The sequence below is a fragment of the Chiloscyllium plagiosum genome, unplaced genomic scaffold (genome assembly GCF_037043375.1).
Source record: "Chiloscyllium plagiosum isolate Xiang-an unplaced genomic scaffold, Cpla_swu_hap1 HiC_scaffold_33, whole genome shotgun sequence".
Classification (NCBI taxonomy): Eukaryota; Metazoa; Chordata; class Chondrichthyes; order Orectolobiformes; family Hemiscylliidae; genus Chiloscyllium; species Chiloscyllium plagiosum.
This window is the reverse complement of record NW_028270171.1, coordinates 15,647,308-15,665,860: the sequence shown is the minus strand read 5'-3', so window position 1 is coordinate 15,665,860 and position 18,553 is coordinate 15,647,308. Positions and strand designations below refer to the sequence as shown.

Here is an 18,553-nt window from a genome sequence, read left to right as displayed (position 1 = left end):
AGGTGAGAAATCAGCCAGGGATCTCATTCTTGACCATTATCTCCTGACGTCTCTTGCTGCAATTCCACCATCACAGATATCACACTAGACCTGGTTTCCTTTCCCGTCCCTTTCAATTTCCCCCTTGTCCATCTCTCCTTTCACAGGTCTGCATCAGATCCCATTTCCCAAGTATACTAACTTTTCTGAACCAAACTACTCCTCTCTGAAATAAAACAAAAGGCCTTAGATCTCTTGGTAATTCTGTAACTACAGAGTAATGTTTAGAGATTCAAAAACAGAAATTGCTGGAAAAGCTCAGCAAGTTTGGCAGCAACTGTGGAGAGAAATCAGAGTCAACGTTTCAGGTCCAGTCACCCAATCGGGTCATCAATTGCTGTTTTTGTTTCTAATTTCCAGCATCCACAGTTCTTTCGGTGTTATTGGTTGCAGAATGTTGTTTTTAATTTGTTCATAGCAATAAAAGTTTTCAAAATTGAAATTCTGAATTGAATTGAATTGAAAATTGAAATCAGTCCTTGCAAATTCAGATTTTTTTTAAAAGGGGTCAGACTCCATGGAATTATGAGCAAAGAGCAGAATTGGTTTGGTAATAAATTTGACATGTTACTGTGCTGATTATCCCAGAGCAATGGAATAACAGGCTGAAGACAAGAGTTCATATCTCACCACAGCAGCTGGGGAATTTAAATTCAATTTATCTTCCTCTTGTAGGGTTTCTGAAACTAGGGGTTTCCATTTAAAAGTGAGAGATCTCCCAATTAAGACAGAGCTGAGCTGGAATATTTTCTGTCATAGGGCTTGCTGGTGTTGGTAATTCTCTTTCGCAATGTTTGTTGGATCATTGAATCTACTTGAGTTAGATAGATCTACGATCTACATGTGAGCCAAACGTATTGGGAGGATATAGGATGTGAGGCTGCAACAGATCATCTATGATCTCATTGAATGGCGGAGTGGGCTCAAGCAGACAAATAGCCCGTTGCTGCATCTACGCCTTGTGATCTTATCATTCTGCAAGATCCCTCTGGCATCACTTCATTAACTCAGCTCATTCTTCAGAGTCATACAGCATGAAAACAGGCCCTTCGGTCTAACTAGTCCACACTGACCATATTCTCAACCCAAACACCTTTCCTATTCATGTACTTACCCAAATATCTTTTACATGTTGAAACTGTACCCACATCCACCACTTCCTCTGGCAGTTCATTTCATGCACCAGCCACCCTCTGTGTGAAAATGTTGCCCCTCATGTCCTTTTCGAAGCGCTCTTCCCTCGTCTTAAAAATATGCCCTCTTGTTTCAAACTCCCCCACCCAAGGGAAAATATTCTTGCCATTCACCTTGTCTATACCCCTCATGATTTTAGAAACCTCCACAAGGTCACCCCGCAACAGCCTACACTCCAGTGAAAGAAGTCCCAGCCTATCCAGCCTCTCCTCATAACCCAAACCCTCCATTCCTTGCAACATTCTGGTCAATCGCTCTGAACCCTCTCCAGTTTAATAATATTCTACTTGTAAGTCTTACTTTTTAACAAATATTCCTTTCAGGATTTGGGGTACACTGACAAGGCAATGTTCATTGTACATTGCAGACAGCAACCACAGCTTGTGGAGCAGGAGGCAAACAGAGGTCTACCCAGCTAAAAGCAATAGGCTCCCTTTCTTGAAAATCATGAGTGCATCAGTTGCATCTCTAAGGGCAATCCAATACTTTTGATCATCAAAATCCTATGCCATTTCATAAGTTAGGACGCTAAAAATTAAACTCCAGGTTACTGTTCCAGTCATAGAGTCAGCCAGCATGGAAACAGACCCTTCGGTCCAACCAGTCCATGCTGAACATAAGCCAAAACTAAACTAGTCCCACCTGCCTGCTCCTGGCCCATATCCCTCCAAACCTTTCCTGTTCATGAACTAATGCAAATGTATTTTAAACGCAATTGCTCCCACATCCATCACTTTCTCAGGAAGACATGCAAACCACTCTCTGTGTAAAATATTTGCCCCTCATGTCTTTTGTAAGTGTCTTTCCTCTCACCTTAAAAATGTGCCCCCAGTCATGAAATCCTCCACCCTCAGGAAAAGATAACTACCATGAACCCTATCTATGCCCCTCATGATTTTATAAACTTCTACAAAGGCACCTCTCAACCTCCTACACTCCAGTGAAAAAAGTCCCAGCCTATCCAGCCTTTCTTTATAACTCAAACCCTCCGTACCCAGTAACATCCTGGTAAATATCTTCTGAACCCTCTCCAGCTTAATGATACCCTTTATATGATGCAGTAGTACTCAATTGTAGAAAAGTCTATAATTAGATATATTTCTATTATGTCCTAGTTATAGACAGAAATCCTGTCAGGGATCATCTGTTGAGTATACTGCTTGGCTATTAGGCATACTCAAAGTTATAGCGTCAGAGCAGATTGTTATCAGAGGTAAGACTCTCAAAAGCAAACCCCAGTAGATATTCATCAGTACAAAAGCTTCAGAACCTGGCAACTATCTGCAATTAATTTAAATGGATGCAGTTCAATAAGAGAATTTAAGTGATTAATTAAAATCCAGGAACAATTCGCAAGGATAGGATAGCATCAATCTCAGATCAATGGCTGTTCAGAAAGCCTTTTGAGAGTCTTGAAAACCTGATGAAAGGCTCTAGCACAGAACCCATATCAAATCCCTATAAAAGTCTCCACAATATACCCTTACAATAGCGTGATCTAAGGGCAGCTCCCAAGACAAATTGGAGTGTGCATTCATAGTGAGTAGTTTGACTGAGTAATACAGACAATCTGAAAAGAGTAATTCACCTTGCCTTTCAGGTAAATCTATACCTCATCAAAGCGAACATGAGAACACTCATGGCACACGCTCTTCAATCACCACGCTTCAGGAATTACTCTTCCAGCTTCAGAGCTGCAGGAGACAGGATAGTCAGAATGGTTGCCTGTGCTTTTCTCCTCATTATTCTCCGGTGATGACGCTACATTCTCAAAGCAAGAGAGTTCTGATGCGCTGTAAATAAAAAATGGGCTTGGCTCGTTCCTGTTTAACTATAATCCTGGCTGACAACTCAGCCAATCTTTCAGCTCGAACATTAAATAGGAGTTCTGCATGTTCTGGATTTAAACCCCCTCAAGAGACCATTCAATGAAGATCAGAGAAGCCTCCCCATGTCCTGACCAACATTATTCCCTCATCCAGCACCATCACTCATTTACGCCGATATTCAAACTGACCACCATGACTGGCCACATGACAAGAACAACTCAAGCTGTTTTTTGTAAGAAGTGTCACTTTCATCAAATTTCATGGAGGTCTTCTCACCGTGAGCCCCAACAAGTTTCCTCATGCACTCAACCCAACTTCACCCATCAACTAGGTACTATGTGCTGTAGCTTCCCTCTCTTCTCTTCCCAGCTGGATTCTCCCACTCATCGTGGGCCCAAGTACTCACTGTTGCTGAGGTATCCTCGGTGCAATATCGAACCGGTCATTGCGTACCCTGTCAAGCTCTGGCAACCCAGAGCAACTATTCACAGATGGGAGATGTTCACCATTGACAGGCCAGGCGAGGGGAAATTGGTGCCCCACTCTGCGGACAGGGACATGGAGGTCCCCAGGAATGGGGTAATGCAGAGAAGGGACACCCACTTCTCACAGGACTAGCAGAAGAGGCCGAGACAACAGGCATTGCCACCTGGCCACAGGGATCTCCGCAGTCCAGAGAAATGTCCAGCAGTGCCGAGAGGTCAATGACCTTTCCTGCTCTGCCAGACTAGGTGCCACCATGATCCTTCTATTACCCTCACACTCACTCTATCTCTCCTACTGCACTCTCCTCCCATCAAGGGCTCAGGGGCTACCACTGAGGGAGACAGTGGGCAGCGGTAATCTCACTGGACCAGTCATCCGGAAACCCAGTTTAATATTACAGGAGAGTGGGCTTAAATCCCATCACAGAAGATGGTGAAATTTGAATTTGATTTTAAAAAGTTGGCCTAATGGCAACTAATGCTATAAAAGCCCATTTGGTTCACTAATATTCTTTAGAGAAGGAAATCTACCATCCTCACTTGGTCTGACCTACATGTGACTCCAGACTCACAGCAATACAGTTGACTCTTAACTGCCCTCTGGGCAAATAGAGATGGACAATAAATGCAGGCCCAGCCAGTGACACCCACATCCAATGAGTGAGTAAACAAAATACTCACATTATGTAACCACTTCTCCAAACCCCTCATCGTACTAACTTACATGGCTTCTGTGCTGCTTGCTTACTCATCTCAATCATGCCCTAGCACTGACAGTGTTACCACCCACATTCATATCACTCAATCCCTCCCATTTTCTTACAAAAGGCAGTTTTCTCCCGGAATAAGACCAAAACAGCCAGGATCAGTGGTGAGATGCCCAACATTTGGTTCCTTACTCCCTAAAAGGAGAGGATTTTGGTCCCCACTGATCAGAACTGGAAGCTGCCATGTTGAAACTTCCTGCCTTTGCAAGAAAAGGCCTTGTCTATTGCTGTGCTACTCTCTCATTACCCTCAAAGGGAATGAGTTATTGTCATACTTCAACTTCTACACCCTTAGAACATAGAACATATGGCCATCACACATCCTCTCAATCCATGGTCTCTACAGTCAAGAAAGTGGTGCCAAACCCATCCCCTCCACCAATTGTGAGGAAAAATATACAGAGGATGCCTCAGGAGATGCACGTGCAATTGCTGTCTCCTGTAACTCCCGCGCACTCGAACACAGACACCTCAGTTAGCTAGATTAGTGTTGGGAACACAGGCTGTTGAGCAGTCCACATCCATGTTTCCACAGCTAGCCAAGAAAGAAATACCTCAGGTTGCTGGCACTCAGAGAGCTGCCAAAGACTGGGCACCCAGGCAGAAGAAGACACGCCTGGTGTCAACAATCATAAAAATGCACAAGGAGTCACGCAGGAGTAGCAGGCCGGCTTACCTGGAGCACTGGGGAACCTGCCACAAAGGTTGCGCGGCTGCAGCAATGCAGTTGGTGCCATGCTGACTCGGGCATGTGAGGGTCTGGTAGCATCGATGGACAGGTTGGTGGCTGCCAATGAAACGTCAGGCCCAGCAGCCTCAGAGTTTGTTGGAGGTACACATTCCTGAAGAAGGGCTTATGCCCAAAACGTTGATTCTCCTGTTCCTTTGATGCTGCCTGACCTGCTGCGCTTTTCCAGCAACACATTTTTAAGCTCTGATCTCCAGCATCTGCAGTCCTCACTTTCTCCTGGAGGTACACACAGCCTTGTTCTCCATCACTCCAGCCCCTGGTGCTCAGCACCAACAGGAAGACAACTTAGGGCAAGGGACCTTCAGCTTGAGCTCCCTCCAGGTGCCCCTTCCACACATGACACAAGGAGCAATTGTTTCACACAGAGAGTGGTTCATGTGTGGAATGACCTTCCAGAGGAAGTGGTAGATCCCCAGGTACAGTTACAATGTTTAAAAGGCATTTGGATAAGTACACAAATAAGAAATGTTTGGAGAGATATGGGCCAGCAGCAGGCTGGCTTGGGATTATGGTCAGCATGGAGTGGTCGAACCGATGGGTCTGTTTCCATGCCTATGACTCTGTGGTTCCTCGAAAGCGGAGTCGCAGGTAGACAGAATAGTGAAGAAGGCGTTTGGTATGGTTTCCTTTATTGGTCAGAACACTGAGTACAGGAGTTGGGAGGTCATGTTGCAGCTGTACAGGACATTGGTTATGCCACTTGTGAAATATTGTGCGCAATTCTGGTCTCCCTCCTTTCGGAAGGGTGTTGTGAAACTTGAAAGGGGTCAGAAAAGATTTACAAGGATGTTATCAGGGTTTGACGATTTGAGCTATGGGGAGAGACTGAACAGGCTGGGGCTGTTTTCCCTGGAACATCAGAGGCTGAGGGATTACCTTATAGAGGTTTATAAAATCATGAGGGGCACGGATAGGATAAATAGGCAAGGTCTTTTCCCTGGGTTGGGGGAGTTCAAAAATATAGGGCATAGGTTTAAGGTGAGAGGGGAAAAATTTAAAAGGGACCAAGGGGCAACGTTTTCACACAGAGGGTGGTACATGTATGGAATGAGCTGCCAGAGGAAGTGGTGGAGGCTGGTAAAATTACAACATTTAAAAGGCATCTGGATGGGTATATGAATAGGAAGGGTTTGGAGGGATATGGGCCAAGTGCTGGCAAATAGGACTAGATTAGTTTAGGATATCTGGTCGACGTGGACAAGTTGGACCGAAGGGTCTGCTTCCATGCTGAATGACTGTCTGACACAATGAGTCAGGGATGGTGCCAGGAGATACCCGGCCACAGTAGGAACCACACACCCCTCTCTACCCTTGCTGCCATCAGAAGTCTCTTCTCAGGGCCAGGACTTCCACCTCCAGCCTCCCTATTGTCATCACCCTCCTGCACGCCAGCATTGTAACTCCAATGGCCAAAATGACGTTCCCAGCCTCCCTCCTACTGAGATGACCTCTGATTAACGTATGGAAGTCCCAGGAATGATTGTGGCCCATCCCCTTGAGTGACGTAGCCAGACAGTCCTGAATGGTGAGAGACCAGATCCTTGACTGATCTGTGGACACCTCCCCATTTGTATTCCCTCAACGCCTCGAACTGAATGAAGTGGACCCACCTTTCATGTCAGGAATTCACTTTGTCTAGGTCCTATCTGGTGTTGGATGTGTGTGCGTGTGTGTATGGAAGACAGCATATCAATGAGGTGTGAATGTGTAATAATGAGGGGGCTAGCAAGCGAAGCATGTTCCTCGACCCCTCACCAGCAGAAATCTTGTCTCAAAATCAAACACTAGGTTGGAAAATGCGACTTCTTGGTCTCAATGCCAAGAAGGCCCTCATTGGACATGTCGCTCAATTTTCCTCCGTATCTCATGGTAGCTCACATTGTTCAGAGCCTAGGAATATATCCCCCCTTTTTTCTGAAAAGTGGTTTATCAGTTGTAAGGCATTTTTGGGTGACCAGAGAGTTTGGAAAGCTGCACTCTTATTGATGCCTCAATTTAAACATTTTCATCCTGGTTTTCCTATTGCTCCATCCGCTCACATTTTCCGCCCACCCATTACGGCCATCAATTCCTTTTGTCGGTTCCTCCTTTCCTCTCTCTCTCTCTCTGGTCACGGTCTCCAACTATTCATCCCACTCCCTTCCATGTCCCCACCACCATTATCAGCAATCCAACATTTCCTAGCTACTTTCAGATCTGACAAAGAGTCTCTGGACTCAAAATGTTAACTCTATTTTATCTCCTTAGATGCTGCCAAACCTGCTGAGTTTCTTAGTGAAGCACAGCCAGTCAGGCTACATCCAAGGAGCAGGAAAACCAATGTTTCAGGCATAAGCCCTTCATCAGGAATGAGGCTTATGGGCTGGGGGGGTTAATAGATAAATGGGAGGGGGTGGGGTTGGGGGCAAGGTCGCTGGGAATGCAATAGGTAGATTAAGGTGGGGAGAAAGTGATAGGTCGGAGATGAGAGTGGAGCGGATAGATGAGAAAGGTGATGTGCAGGTCAGGAGCGTGGTGCCGAGGAGGCTTGGGACTGGGATATGTGGAGGAAGAAGAAATTAGGAAACTGTTGAAATCCACATTAATTCCGTTTGGTTGCAGGGTCCCAAGGCAGAATGTTAGGCATTCTTCCTCCAGGTATTGGGTGATTAGGTTTGGCGATGGAGGAGGCCCAGGACCTGCATGTCCTTGGTGGAGTGGGAGGGGAAGTTGAAGTGTTCATCTACAGGGGGGTGGGATTGGTTGGTGCGGGTGTCGGAGAGATGCTCTCTGAAACGATCCGCAAGTAGGTGTCCTGTCTCCCCAATGTAGAGGAGACCACATTAGGTGAAACGGATACAGTAGTTGACATTAGTGGAGGTACAGGTGAATTTCTGTCAGATGTGGAAGGATTTCTGTCCTTCTACTGTCTTTTACTGCAAAGATGTTTCATACGAAAAAAGGTACCTTTGATAGAGAGCAGGCAGTTACTCTCTCTCAATGGCAGTTACTCTCTTTCAATGGCAGTTACTTTCTGTCTAACGTTCAAACTGCCTGCTGCTTTAACCATCAAACATTGGTTTGAGGCCAGCAAAAACAATACATTCAAACTCAAATGAGTTTTGGTATCCATGGGCATAATTTAAACTGATTGATTAAATTCAAATTGTTGTGAAAACAGCAACCAACTCAGGTATCTATTTCAGAGCCAAATGTTACATATTTTCAATTTTCCAGTACATGCTGAGACTGCTAGCTAGTCATTGGACAGGTGCTTGTAAACTATCAGTGCAGAACAGCTTTCACTCTCTCTTAAAGGTCTAATATACCTCTTCAACTTCATAACATTATGAACAGTGAACCACATGACATTTTTACAATGCAGTGAGGACAAACCACTCTAAGGTTTTATTGCATCATCTGCTTTCACTTGGAGCTCTCCTGTTCCCTGTGGCTATGTGTTTAATGCTAACTATCTGTACTGTATATTCTACAATGTATCTATTGTAGCTCATGGAACTTGTACTAGTAAATTTTGCTTTTTTAATAACTGTTAAACAACTGCTATCCAAATTAAATCCTCCCTTTTTTATTGCCAGCACCGTAGATTACATATTTGAATGAGTCACATCGTATAATGGCAGGAATAAACAAATCCATCCCTGTCCCATTTCCTACACCATCTACTGTAAGTCTTTCAGTCTGTGACAGTAGATATTTCAGCTGTCCCTAAATCACATTCCGTTTTTAGGTGACTGATGACACTTTCTACTGGAGAACTGTTACAGGCCACTGAGGGTCTGTTTGATTGCATGTAGATTAGAGATTTATATACAAATCTGCCTTACATTCACATAAAGACTTCCCATATATACACTATCAGACCTCCCCTGTATAAACTATCAGATCCCCATATATACTCCAACAAATTGCCCCTCTTACACAAATCGATCTCACTAATGTACATGAGCAGGTATCCCCTATATAAATGAATCAATATTCCTTATATAAATTGAATTGAGTTGAATTAGCTTTAATATCACATGTACTCAAATGAGTACAGTGACAAGTTTATACTTCAACACTTACAGCAGCGTCTTAGGTACAAAGGTACCTAGATACAGTTTCTTCAGTTACAAAATCATAGAAAATAGAGAAACAAAAAGTCCAGCATATTAGAAGTAAAAGGTTCAGATCAACGGTCTTCCAACCCAGACCATGCTGGCACCTAGCCTCTAATCTGCACTGGGCCTGGCCTCCAGGACACACCAGGCCTAGCCTCCAATTTGCACCAGGGCTAGCCTCCAGTCCACACTGGGCCTAGCCTCCAGTTCGCACCAGGACTAGCCTAAAGTCCATACTGGGCCTAGCCTCCAGTCCACACTGGGCCTAGTCTCTCCAGTCCACACTGGGCCTAGTCTCTCCAGTCCACACTGAGCCTAGCCTCCAGTCTGCACTGGGCCTAGTCTCTCCAGTCCACACTGGGCCTAGTCTCTCCAGTTCACACCGGGCCTAGCCTCCAGTTTGCACCAGGACTAGCCTCCAGGCCGCACTGGGGAGCTAACCTCCTGTGTGCATGGGGCCTAGCCTCCAGTTCGCACTGGGCTTAGCCTCCAGTCTGCACTTGGCCTAGCCTCCAGACCGCATGGGGCCTTGGCTCTAGACCACTCCAGGCTTCACCTCAAGATTAATGAGGCCAGGAGTCCGTTCTGGAATCACCTTGAGACCGAGAGACCACGCTAGGCTGAGAGACCGCCGGAAAACCACCATGCTGGGCCAAGAGGATGCCATGCTGGGAGGCTGTTACACTGATTTCCCATTTCTGTTAACAAATCTCCTTTGCGTATACTGAAAACATTACTGAAGAAATTAAAAACCTCCCCTATATACATTACCCAAACTCCCCTATACAAACTAACAAAACTCTCCAATAAATGATAATAGATCCTTCTTATATAAACTATCAGGCCTTTTGGCATAAACAGGAGAAAGTGAGGTCTGCAGATGCTGGAGATCAAAGTTGAAACTTTATTGCTGGAACAGCACAGCAGGTCAGGCAGCATCCAGGGAACAGGAGATTCGACGTTTCGGGCACAGGCCCTTCTTCAGGAATCAACAAACAAACAAACCTCCTCCATGTGCTTTAACAAGCCTCTCAATGTATACTAAAAAAGATTCCCCATATACACTAATGGACCTCTTTGTATATGTTAACAAATATAACTCTTATACACAAACAGACCTCTTCTACATTTACTAAGATACATGAACAGGTTCTTCCAATATAAACTAACTTCCCTCCCCATATAATTTAATCAATATTTTCTACACAAGCTTAAAGACTTCCTCTATATGCAGTAACAGATCTCTGCTATAGAAATTAAAAGAGCCCCCTTACAGACTTCACCTCTCCATCTAAACTAACAGACTTTTCTATGTGCCTTAACAAACATGTCCTGCATTAACTATCAGAACCACTCCATATATATTTATATGTCTCCTGTCTGTTCACTAATAGCTCCTCCCTCAAACAAAGCTCACCTACAATCGACTCAAAACGTACCAGGTGTTAAGCAGCTTGATCAAATGTTGTTAAGAGGATCACTAAAAGCCATTAATAGTAAACCACAAAAAATGTCCAATTTTTATTCTTCTGGGCCTTGTAGAGGTGCTCTAGCAAGAAATGACTCCTGCTAGCCACATCTCCTTTCTCCCTGACCAGGTCAACAATTTGCTGGCCATGTTGAAATGAGGTTCAGGCAAATCAGAAATTGGTTTAGGCCTCTGTCTGGTACAGGTGGCACCTGTTCCAGATACAAATGATATTCTATAACTAGGGGGCATAGTTAGAGAATTGGGGCCAGACCGTTCAGGAGAGACAAAGACAGACATTGCTGGAAAAGCTCAGCAGGTCTGGCAGCATCTGTGGACAGAAATCAGAGTTAACGTTTTGGGCCCAGTGACCCTTCTTCAGAACCAAGGAGAGATGTGGCAGAGGGTTGTTTTTCAGACTGGAGGCCTGTGACCAGTGAAGTGCCACAAGGATCGGTGTTGGGTCCTCTACTTTGGATGCGAGCATAAGAGGTAGGGTTAGTAAGTTTGCAGATGATACCAAAGTAGGAGGTGTATTGGACAGTGAGGAAGGTTACCTCAGATTACAACAGGATCTTGATCAGATGGGCCAATGGGCTGAGAAGTGGCAGATGGAGTTTAATTCAGATAAATTAAACTCCATCTGCCACTTCTCAGGACTTATACACTTAATGGTAAGGTCCTAGGGAGTGTTGCTGGACAAAGAGACCTTGGAGTGCAAGTTCGTAGCTCCTTGAAAGTAGAGTCGCAGGTAGATAGGATAGTGAAGAAGGCGTTTGGTATGCCTTCCTTTATTGGTCAGAGTACTGCGTACAGGAGTTGGGAGGTCATGTTGTGGCTGTACAGGACATTGGTTAGGCCACTGTTGGAATACTGTGTGCAATTCTGGTCTCTTTCCTATTGGAAAGAGGTTGTGAAACTTGAAAGGGTTCAGAAAAGATTTGCAAGGATTTTGCCAGGGTCGAGGTTTTGAGCTGTAAGGAGAGGCTGAATAGGCTGGGGCTGTTTTCCCTGGAGCGTCGGAGGCTGAGAGGCGACCTTATAGAGGTTTATAAAATTATGAGGGTCATGAATAGGATAAATAGACAAGGTCTTTTCCCTGGGGTCGGGGAGTCCAGAACTAGAGGGCATAGGTTTTGGGTGAGAGGGGAAAGGTATAAAAGAGAACTAAGGAGCAACATTTTCACACAGAGGATGGTACGTGTATGAAATGAAGTGGTGGAGGCTGGTGGAGGAAGTGGAAGTGGTGGAGGCTGGTGTAATTGCAATATTAAAAAGGCATTTGGATGGATATATGAATAGGAAAGGTTTGAAGGGATATGGGCCGGGTCCTGGCAGGTGGAACTAGATTGGGTTGGGATATCTGGTTGGCATGAACGGGTTGGACTGAAGGGTCTGTTTCCGTGCTGTACATCTCTATGACTCTATGGCACTGTGTTAGGAAGCACTTGTACACAGAAACGGTGGTAGGGGTTTGGAACTCTGTTCCACAAATGGCAATGGATGCTGGATCAGTTGTTAATTTTAAATCGGAGACACATAAGTTTTCATTAAGCAAAGGCATTCAGGTATAAACGCCAAAGGCAGGTATGTGGATTAGGCCATGGATTAGCCATGATCTCACAGAATGGTGGAACAGGCTCAAGGGGCTCATTGGCCTACTCCAGTTTGAATGTTCCTCCATTGTATTCCAATTTTAACACCTTAGACCACAAGACTAGGAACAAGAGTAGATCGTTCGGCCCCTCAAGCCTGTTCTGCCATTCAACAGGATCAAGGTTGATCTGATATTCCTCATGTCCACTTTCCTAAGCCTTGAAGAATCTATCTCTCTCAGTGTTAAATATACACAAGGACTCTACCCCCACAGCTCCCTGTAGCAAGGAGTTCCAAAGACTCATAACCCTCTGACAGAAGAAATTCCCCCTCATCCCAAGTCTTAAATTGGTGCCCTTTTATTCTGGGACTATGCTTTCTGGTCCGAAGATCTCCCATGACAGAAAATATCCTCTCAGCATTAACCCTTAAGAATGTTATATGTTTCAATGAGATCACCTCTCATTCTTCTCGACTCCAGTGAGTACAGTCCCAACCCGCTTAGCCTTAGCTCACAGAGCAATCCCTCCATACCAGGCATCATCCCAGTGAACCTTTTCTGAACTTCCTCCAACGAAATTAAATCTTTCCTGAAAGAAGGGGACCAAAACTGCTCACAGTGCCCCAGATGTGGTCTCACCAGCACCTTGTACAGTCTCAGTAAGACCTTCCTATTCTCATACTCGATATTACAAGGGTCACTATGGGAGGCTGATTGAATAAGCGAAAGGTGCTTGTACCTTTGTTGCATTATTAATGTGAAATTATGATTCGTTCACAATGGTTAATTGTCAGGAACACAATCCCGACATCTCCCTGCCACTATCTCAGTTTGCAGGGCAGGCCCACAATTGGCCTTCCCATTTTGCCAGCATTTGAGAACATTCAGCGGACAATTTATGCCTGCTTAAGGACTTCGACCCACTTCCACGGGTATTAACCCACAGCCCCAGGCCGGGGGCTCACATTTCAAGGAGCATGACAAGAAAACCCTAACGTGTTCACTTGCAGTCTGCAGGAGATGGGCAGAATGGTCACTCATTCAAAGGCACTCAATGCCTGATCTGGGAGACATGAAGTGAGGAGGTGGGGTGGATGGGGCACACTGAAAGCCACTGCTCCCCCTACCCTTGCTGCCCATCTCCCTCACCCTGTTCCCACCTCCCCTCCCCCACTCACTGTGGCCATGTCTTGCTCTGTGACCCCCATCCTACAACCATTCAGCTGGACCTGGGCTCCTTCTGGGTTGGATGGCTCAGCTGGGTGTTATACCAGCAGCAACCACTGTCATCCCAAAGGAGCTGCTGAGTACAGAGAGTTGCCAGCCTCACATTGGCTGGCAGGGAGTTGACCCCAGCGCATTCGATCTAAAGGAGTGGGCCAGACCCAGTAGAGTGTCTAAGTTGCCTGAAATGCAATTGGTCTTCCCAAAAAGGGGCAAGATAGTTGTGTCACCAGTTCATAAGTTTCTCTCCTCCACCCCCCACCTCTTCCCCTCTTTAAAAGGAAAACTAGGATGGCTTGGCAGCTCAACAGTGAGGAAGGCAGCAAGGTTTCTTATTTCTAGAGATTCTAGACTCATGAACATATGCAGTCTAAAGGGGTAAAGGGTCATGGTGCGAGGTTCAGAGGTTGCTCACATGGAAAACTCTTCTGGGTCCTTCCTACCTCCGCAACCTTCTCCAGTCCACAAGATATCCAAAATTGTTCCCCTTCTTTAACTCTGGCCTCTTGAGTCATCTATGTTTCATATCTGGCCACCTTTTGCTGGAACCCAAAGGTCTAGAATTTCATCTTTAAACTCCTCTATCTCTCCACCTCTCCCTTTTGTAAAACCTACCCTTTGACCAACTTCTGGTCATCTGCCAAGATCTCCTCATGAGACCTGGTATTAAATCTTGTTTAGACCTTTAAACCTATACCTAAATGACACATCTTAGGGACATAGTAACGAGGAGCAGGCGTAGGCCATTCAGCCCCTCAGGCCTGCTCCACCATTCAGTATGATCATAACTGATGCTCTGTCTCAATGACATATTCCCACTTTCGCCCTCTTGATGCCTTTAATATCTAAAACTGCATCAATCTCCTTCCTGATTATATTCAGTGAGCCAACTTCCTAAGACTTCTGTGGTACAGAATTCCACAGGTTGACCACCCTCTGAGTCAAGAAATGTTTTCTCTAATCAGTTCTATATAACCCACCCGTATTCTGAGACCTTGTTCCGTGTTTCTGGACTCTCCAACCAGAGGAAATATCAACCCTGAATCTAGTCTGTCCAGCCCCTGCATGTTTAATCAGATCCCATCTCATTTTTATCAACGCTAATGAATACAGGCCCAGTCGAACTAATCTCTCCTCACACGACAATCCTGCCATCCTTGATGTCAGATGAGCGAACCTCTGCTGTACTCTGTCTACTCCAAATGTATCCTTTCTTGAGTCAGGAGATTTCAATGGCACAGGCTCCTACACTGGCTCAGACCACCATGAAGGCTCTGCCTTCTCAACCTCACCCCTCATCTAAGGTGTGGAGACCCTCAGGTTAAACTCAGCATTTTGAAACTTGCCATCGGGAAAAAGCAGAAGCCAGATGTAAACGGCGAAAGGAACGCATTGCCAAAGCCCCACCCACCCCTTCCCATGATCACCCTCTGCCCCCAGTGGAACAGAGCCTGTCGTAGCCCCATTGGGCTGTACAACCACCTATGGACTCACCCTGAGAGCGAAAGAGAGTCATCCTTGTCTATGAGGGACCGCCGATGATGGAACTCACCACCAATCATCCCTCTCTCTCTCTCTCTAATGAGAGAGCAGCCCTGAGTTCCTCTGGGACTGTGGTGAGTTTATTTTTACTGTGATATGACAACCATTTTGCAAGCCATGTCAATGGTGCCAACAGGCTTCTAACGCTGACTGAGAATTTGTACAGACGTTCATGATCTTTTTTTCTCAATGTCTCCCATAATCTACACCCTGTAGTCAAAGCAGTAGATAAATGTAATATGGGTGATTTCACATAATATAAATGTATTAATGAGTACATCAGAAAACAGGTCATTACAAAGCATGGGGAATTGATTCTGTCACATATCCCCAGCAACTAACAAGCTCTCAACCATTGTAAACGGTAAATTGCTCATTTCGGCATAACCTCAGAGTTCTGACTCTGCAGCGCGGCACACTAACCTGCACTATGCAGCTCCTGGTCCAGAGTATAATGGAGGGAATGTCCTCACTCCAACGTGCTGCTGAGCTGGAGATCTTTGACGATATGCCATAGAAGGTATGAGACCCAGTTGGATGGAAGGTCTTCAAGGAATCTCACTTGAAGAACAGTATGAATCCAGGGGTAAATTATATAACTGTAAAGGAGCAACAAAGAAGACAAGGGATGAATGAATGAGAAAAAAAACTGCATTTCTATATCATCTTTTATGACCACAGGACATCGCAAAGTGCTTTACAGTCAATGCAGTAATTCCACATGAAGTGTAGTGACTTTTTTTTAATGTAGAAAATGTTGCAACCAATTTGTGCACCATAGGAAAATGGTGGTTTTAATAACACCGTTATGGGAAAGTGTAGTTTTGAGAATATCATAGAACCGTTAGAGAAAATAGTAGGGTTCAAAGATATGCTGTGGATGTGAAGTCATAGCAATAAATTTTCTTTCCATCTGCGTTCCAAGCTCAGGAGTTAATAATGATCATAATAACAGTATTTTGTTCAAGAAACATGTTTGCAGCCTCTGGCTGAATGCCAGTATCAAAACATTCACCTGGAACCTTCGAATCAGGTTCAAAACATGCAAATGGGTAACAAGTATGTACCAACAAAACAGTCAAACCAATTCAGCAGGTAACAGTGATGGATGAGATATTAAAGGAGGGGCAATGTCAAATTAAAATCATATTAAAATGCTAACTAACAGACCAATCCTATAATTCTTCATTGATGTACATATATATTTTACTTCTTAAATATTTGATTGACAACCAGAACAATGAAAGGAGAACAGCATCAAAGACTTTTTTTTATTCACTCATGGGACGCAGGTGTCGCTGGCTGGGCCCAGCATTTACTGCCTCGTCCCTAATTGCCCCTTGAGAAGGTGGGGGTGAGCTGCCTTCTTGAATCGCTGCAGTCCACATGTTGTAGGTTGGCCCACAGTGCAATTAGGGAGGGAATTCCAGGATTTTGATCCAGCAACAGTGAAGGAATGGAGATATATTTCCAAGTCAGAATGGTGAGTGGCTTGGAGGGGAACTCACAGGTGGTGGTGTTCCCATGTATCTGCTGTCCTTGTTCTTCTAGATGAGTTTGGAAGGTGTTGTCTAAGGATCTTTGATGAGTTTTTGTTGGAGATAGCACACACTGCTATTACTGTGCCTGGATGGTGGAGGGAGTGGGTGCAGTGCCAATAAAGCAGGCTGCTTCGTTCTGAATGGTGTCAAGCTTCTTGAGTGTATTGGAGATACTCTCATCCAGGCAAGAGGGGAGTATTCCATCATATTGGAGAATTTTGTCGACAGCAAAGAACCAAACCGGACAGGCTGCTCACCTCTTCAGAAATGTGCAAAGCCCCTATTAAAGACCATCGTGTCCACGCTGTCGGCATTTTGCTGACTGTGGAAAGACAACCTGCCATGTGAAGAGGTGGCCAGCTAAATCGCAGATAGCCTTCCAGCAGCAGCCTGGGTGGGGGCTGTATTTCTAAAGCAGCATAGGGACCACGGACAAGAATTGCAGACCCGTGATTCCAGAAATGTCCCAGGAAGGAGTTTCACTTCCAGCACACAGCCCTGGGATGTTCCTGCTTTCCACTGGAATTTGCTAAGGCCCAGGTCAGTCATGAGCACTACTCCTGGTCTCACTGTCCAGTCTGCTGACCCAGTGATGAGTGGGTGACCTGCTCAGAGGTGACCTGCCTTCTCGAATGACATTCAATTTCCTGCTGCCCGCAAAACCTGGAGGAGGGAAGGTCCAACAGCCGGACGCTTCTTTCCTGCCTAATCATTGGACTATTGTACAGGTTAAAGGGCGAACTAGGGGAGATGATGGCCTAGTGGTATTGTTGCTGGTTTATTAATCCAGAGAACCTGGCAATGTTCTGCAGACCTGGGATCGAATCCTGCCATGGCAGCTGGTGAAATCTGAATTCAATAAATATCTGGAATTAGGAGCTTAACGGTTGCCATGAAACCATTGTTGGAAAAACTCATCTGGCTCACTATTGCCTGTTGTGAAGGTGTGCACTGTACCTTTAAGAGAGAGTGAACGTGGTTTTGCACTGAGAGCTTGCAGGCACCTGTCATGTGATTGACTAGCAGTCTCAGAGTGTACTGGAAATTGAAGAAAATGTAACATTTGGCTGTAAAGTAGATACCTCAGTTGTTCTGACCACTGGTCGAATCTAACCAAACAGTTTAAATTATGCCCCAGGATACTAAAACCCAATCAAGTTTGAATTTATTGTTTTTGTTAATATCGAACCAATGAGACAATCCAATGTTTGGGATATAAAGAAGCAGACATTTTGCAAGCCAGAGAGAGACCAACTGCCATTGAGTGAGTAATTGCCAACAACACACTCTCTTTCAAAAGTACCTTTTTCATATGAAACATCTTTGCAGCGAAAGTTTGAAGTCAACCCAGGGAGATCTACAGTCAGAGGGAGGCAGACACTGATGACGACAGTGTTTTGAAATTAAGTTGATGTCATTGTAATACGGGTTTTAATCAGAACAATATATTGTTATGGAGTGGGAGGTAGATAATGAGCAGTTAAGAGAAAAGGGGGCTTAGAGTTGCAATTAGTTGTTGTTTAACGTTAACTTTTAGAGTTAAGGAATAAATTGATGTTATTTTTCTTAAAATAGTGGAATTTGGGAGTTCTCTGCCACTCACACTTTAACAGATTAAGAGGTGAGGCGAGCTTTTCTGGGTGTTTGGTTTAATTAGCAGAGGTGTTCACCACTATATCGTGACATGTCCTTTGCCATCCTTACCTGGTCTGACCAATACGTGACTCCATATCCACAGCAATGTGGATGACACTCAACTGCCTTTTGGGTAATTAGGGATGGGCAATAAATGCTGACCTTGACAGTGACGCCCATACCTCATGAATGAATATGTTAAAAAAAAACCATGCCTCTAAAAACAGTTATAGCGACGTCAGAACAATGGAGATGGGAGCGGGTCTTGATGAGACCAAAGATGTCATCTCTCCCTCTCTTATCGTTCCACATATGGGGTTATGTTTAATAATGCCTGCCAATGTTCAGTCCACTCCCAAGAGGTGTCAACTTGACCTT

General features: G+C 44.9%; 1 protein-coding gene across 6 annotated transcripts in view; it reads right to left on the bottom strand.

The window, feature by feature from the left end:
* LOC122542246 (protein phosphatase 1 regulatory subunit 29-like) overlaps nucleotides 1-18,553 on the bottom strand; it is a 411,774-nt gene that overhangs the window by 182,583 nt on the left and 210,638 nt on the right. For all 6 annotated transcript variants that reach the window (XR_015752564.1, XR_015752563.1, XM_043679784.2 and 3 more), the window contains exon 3: nucleotides 15,423-15,598. The gene's annotated coding sequence lies outside the window, so the exon portion shown is untranslated. The remainder of the gene's footprint in view (nucleotides 1-15,422; nucleotides 15,599-18,553) is intronic.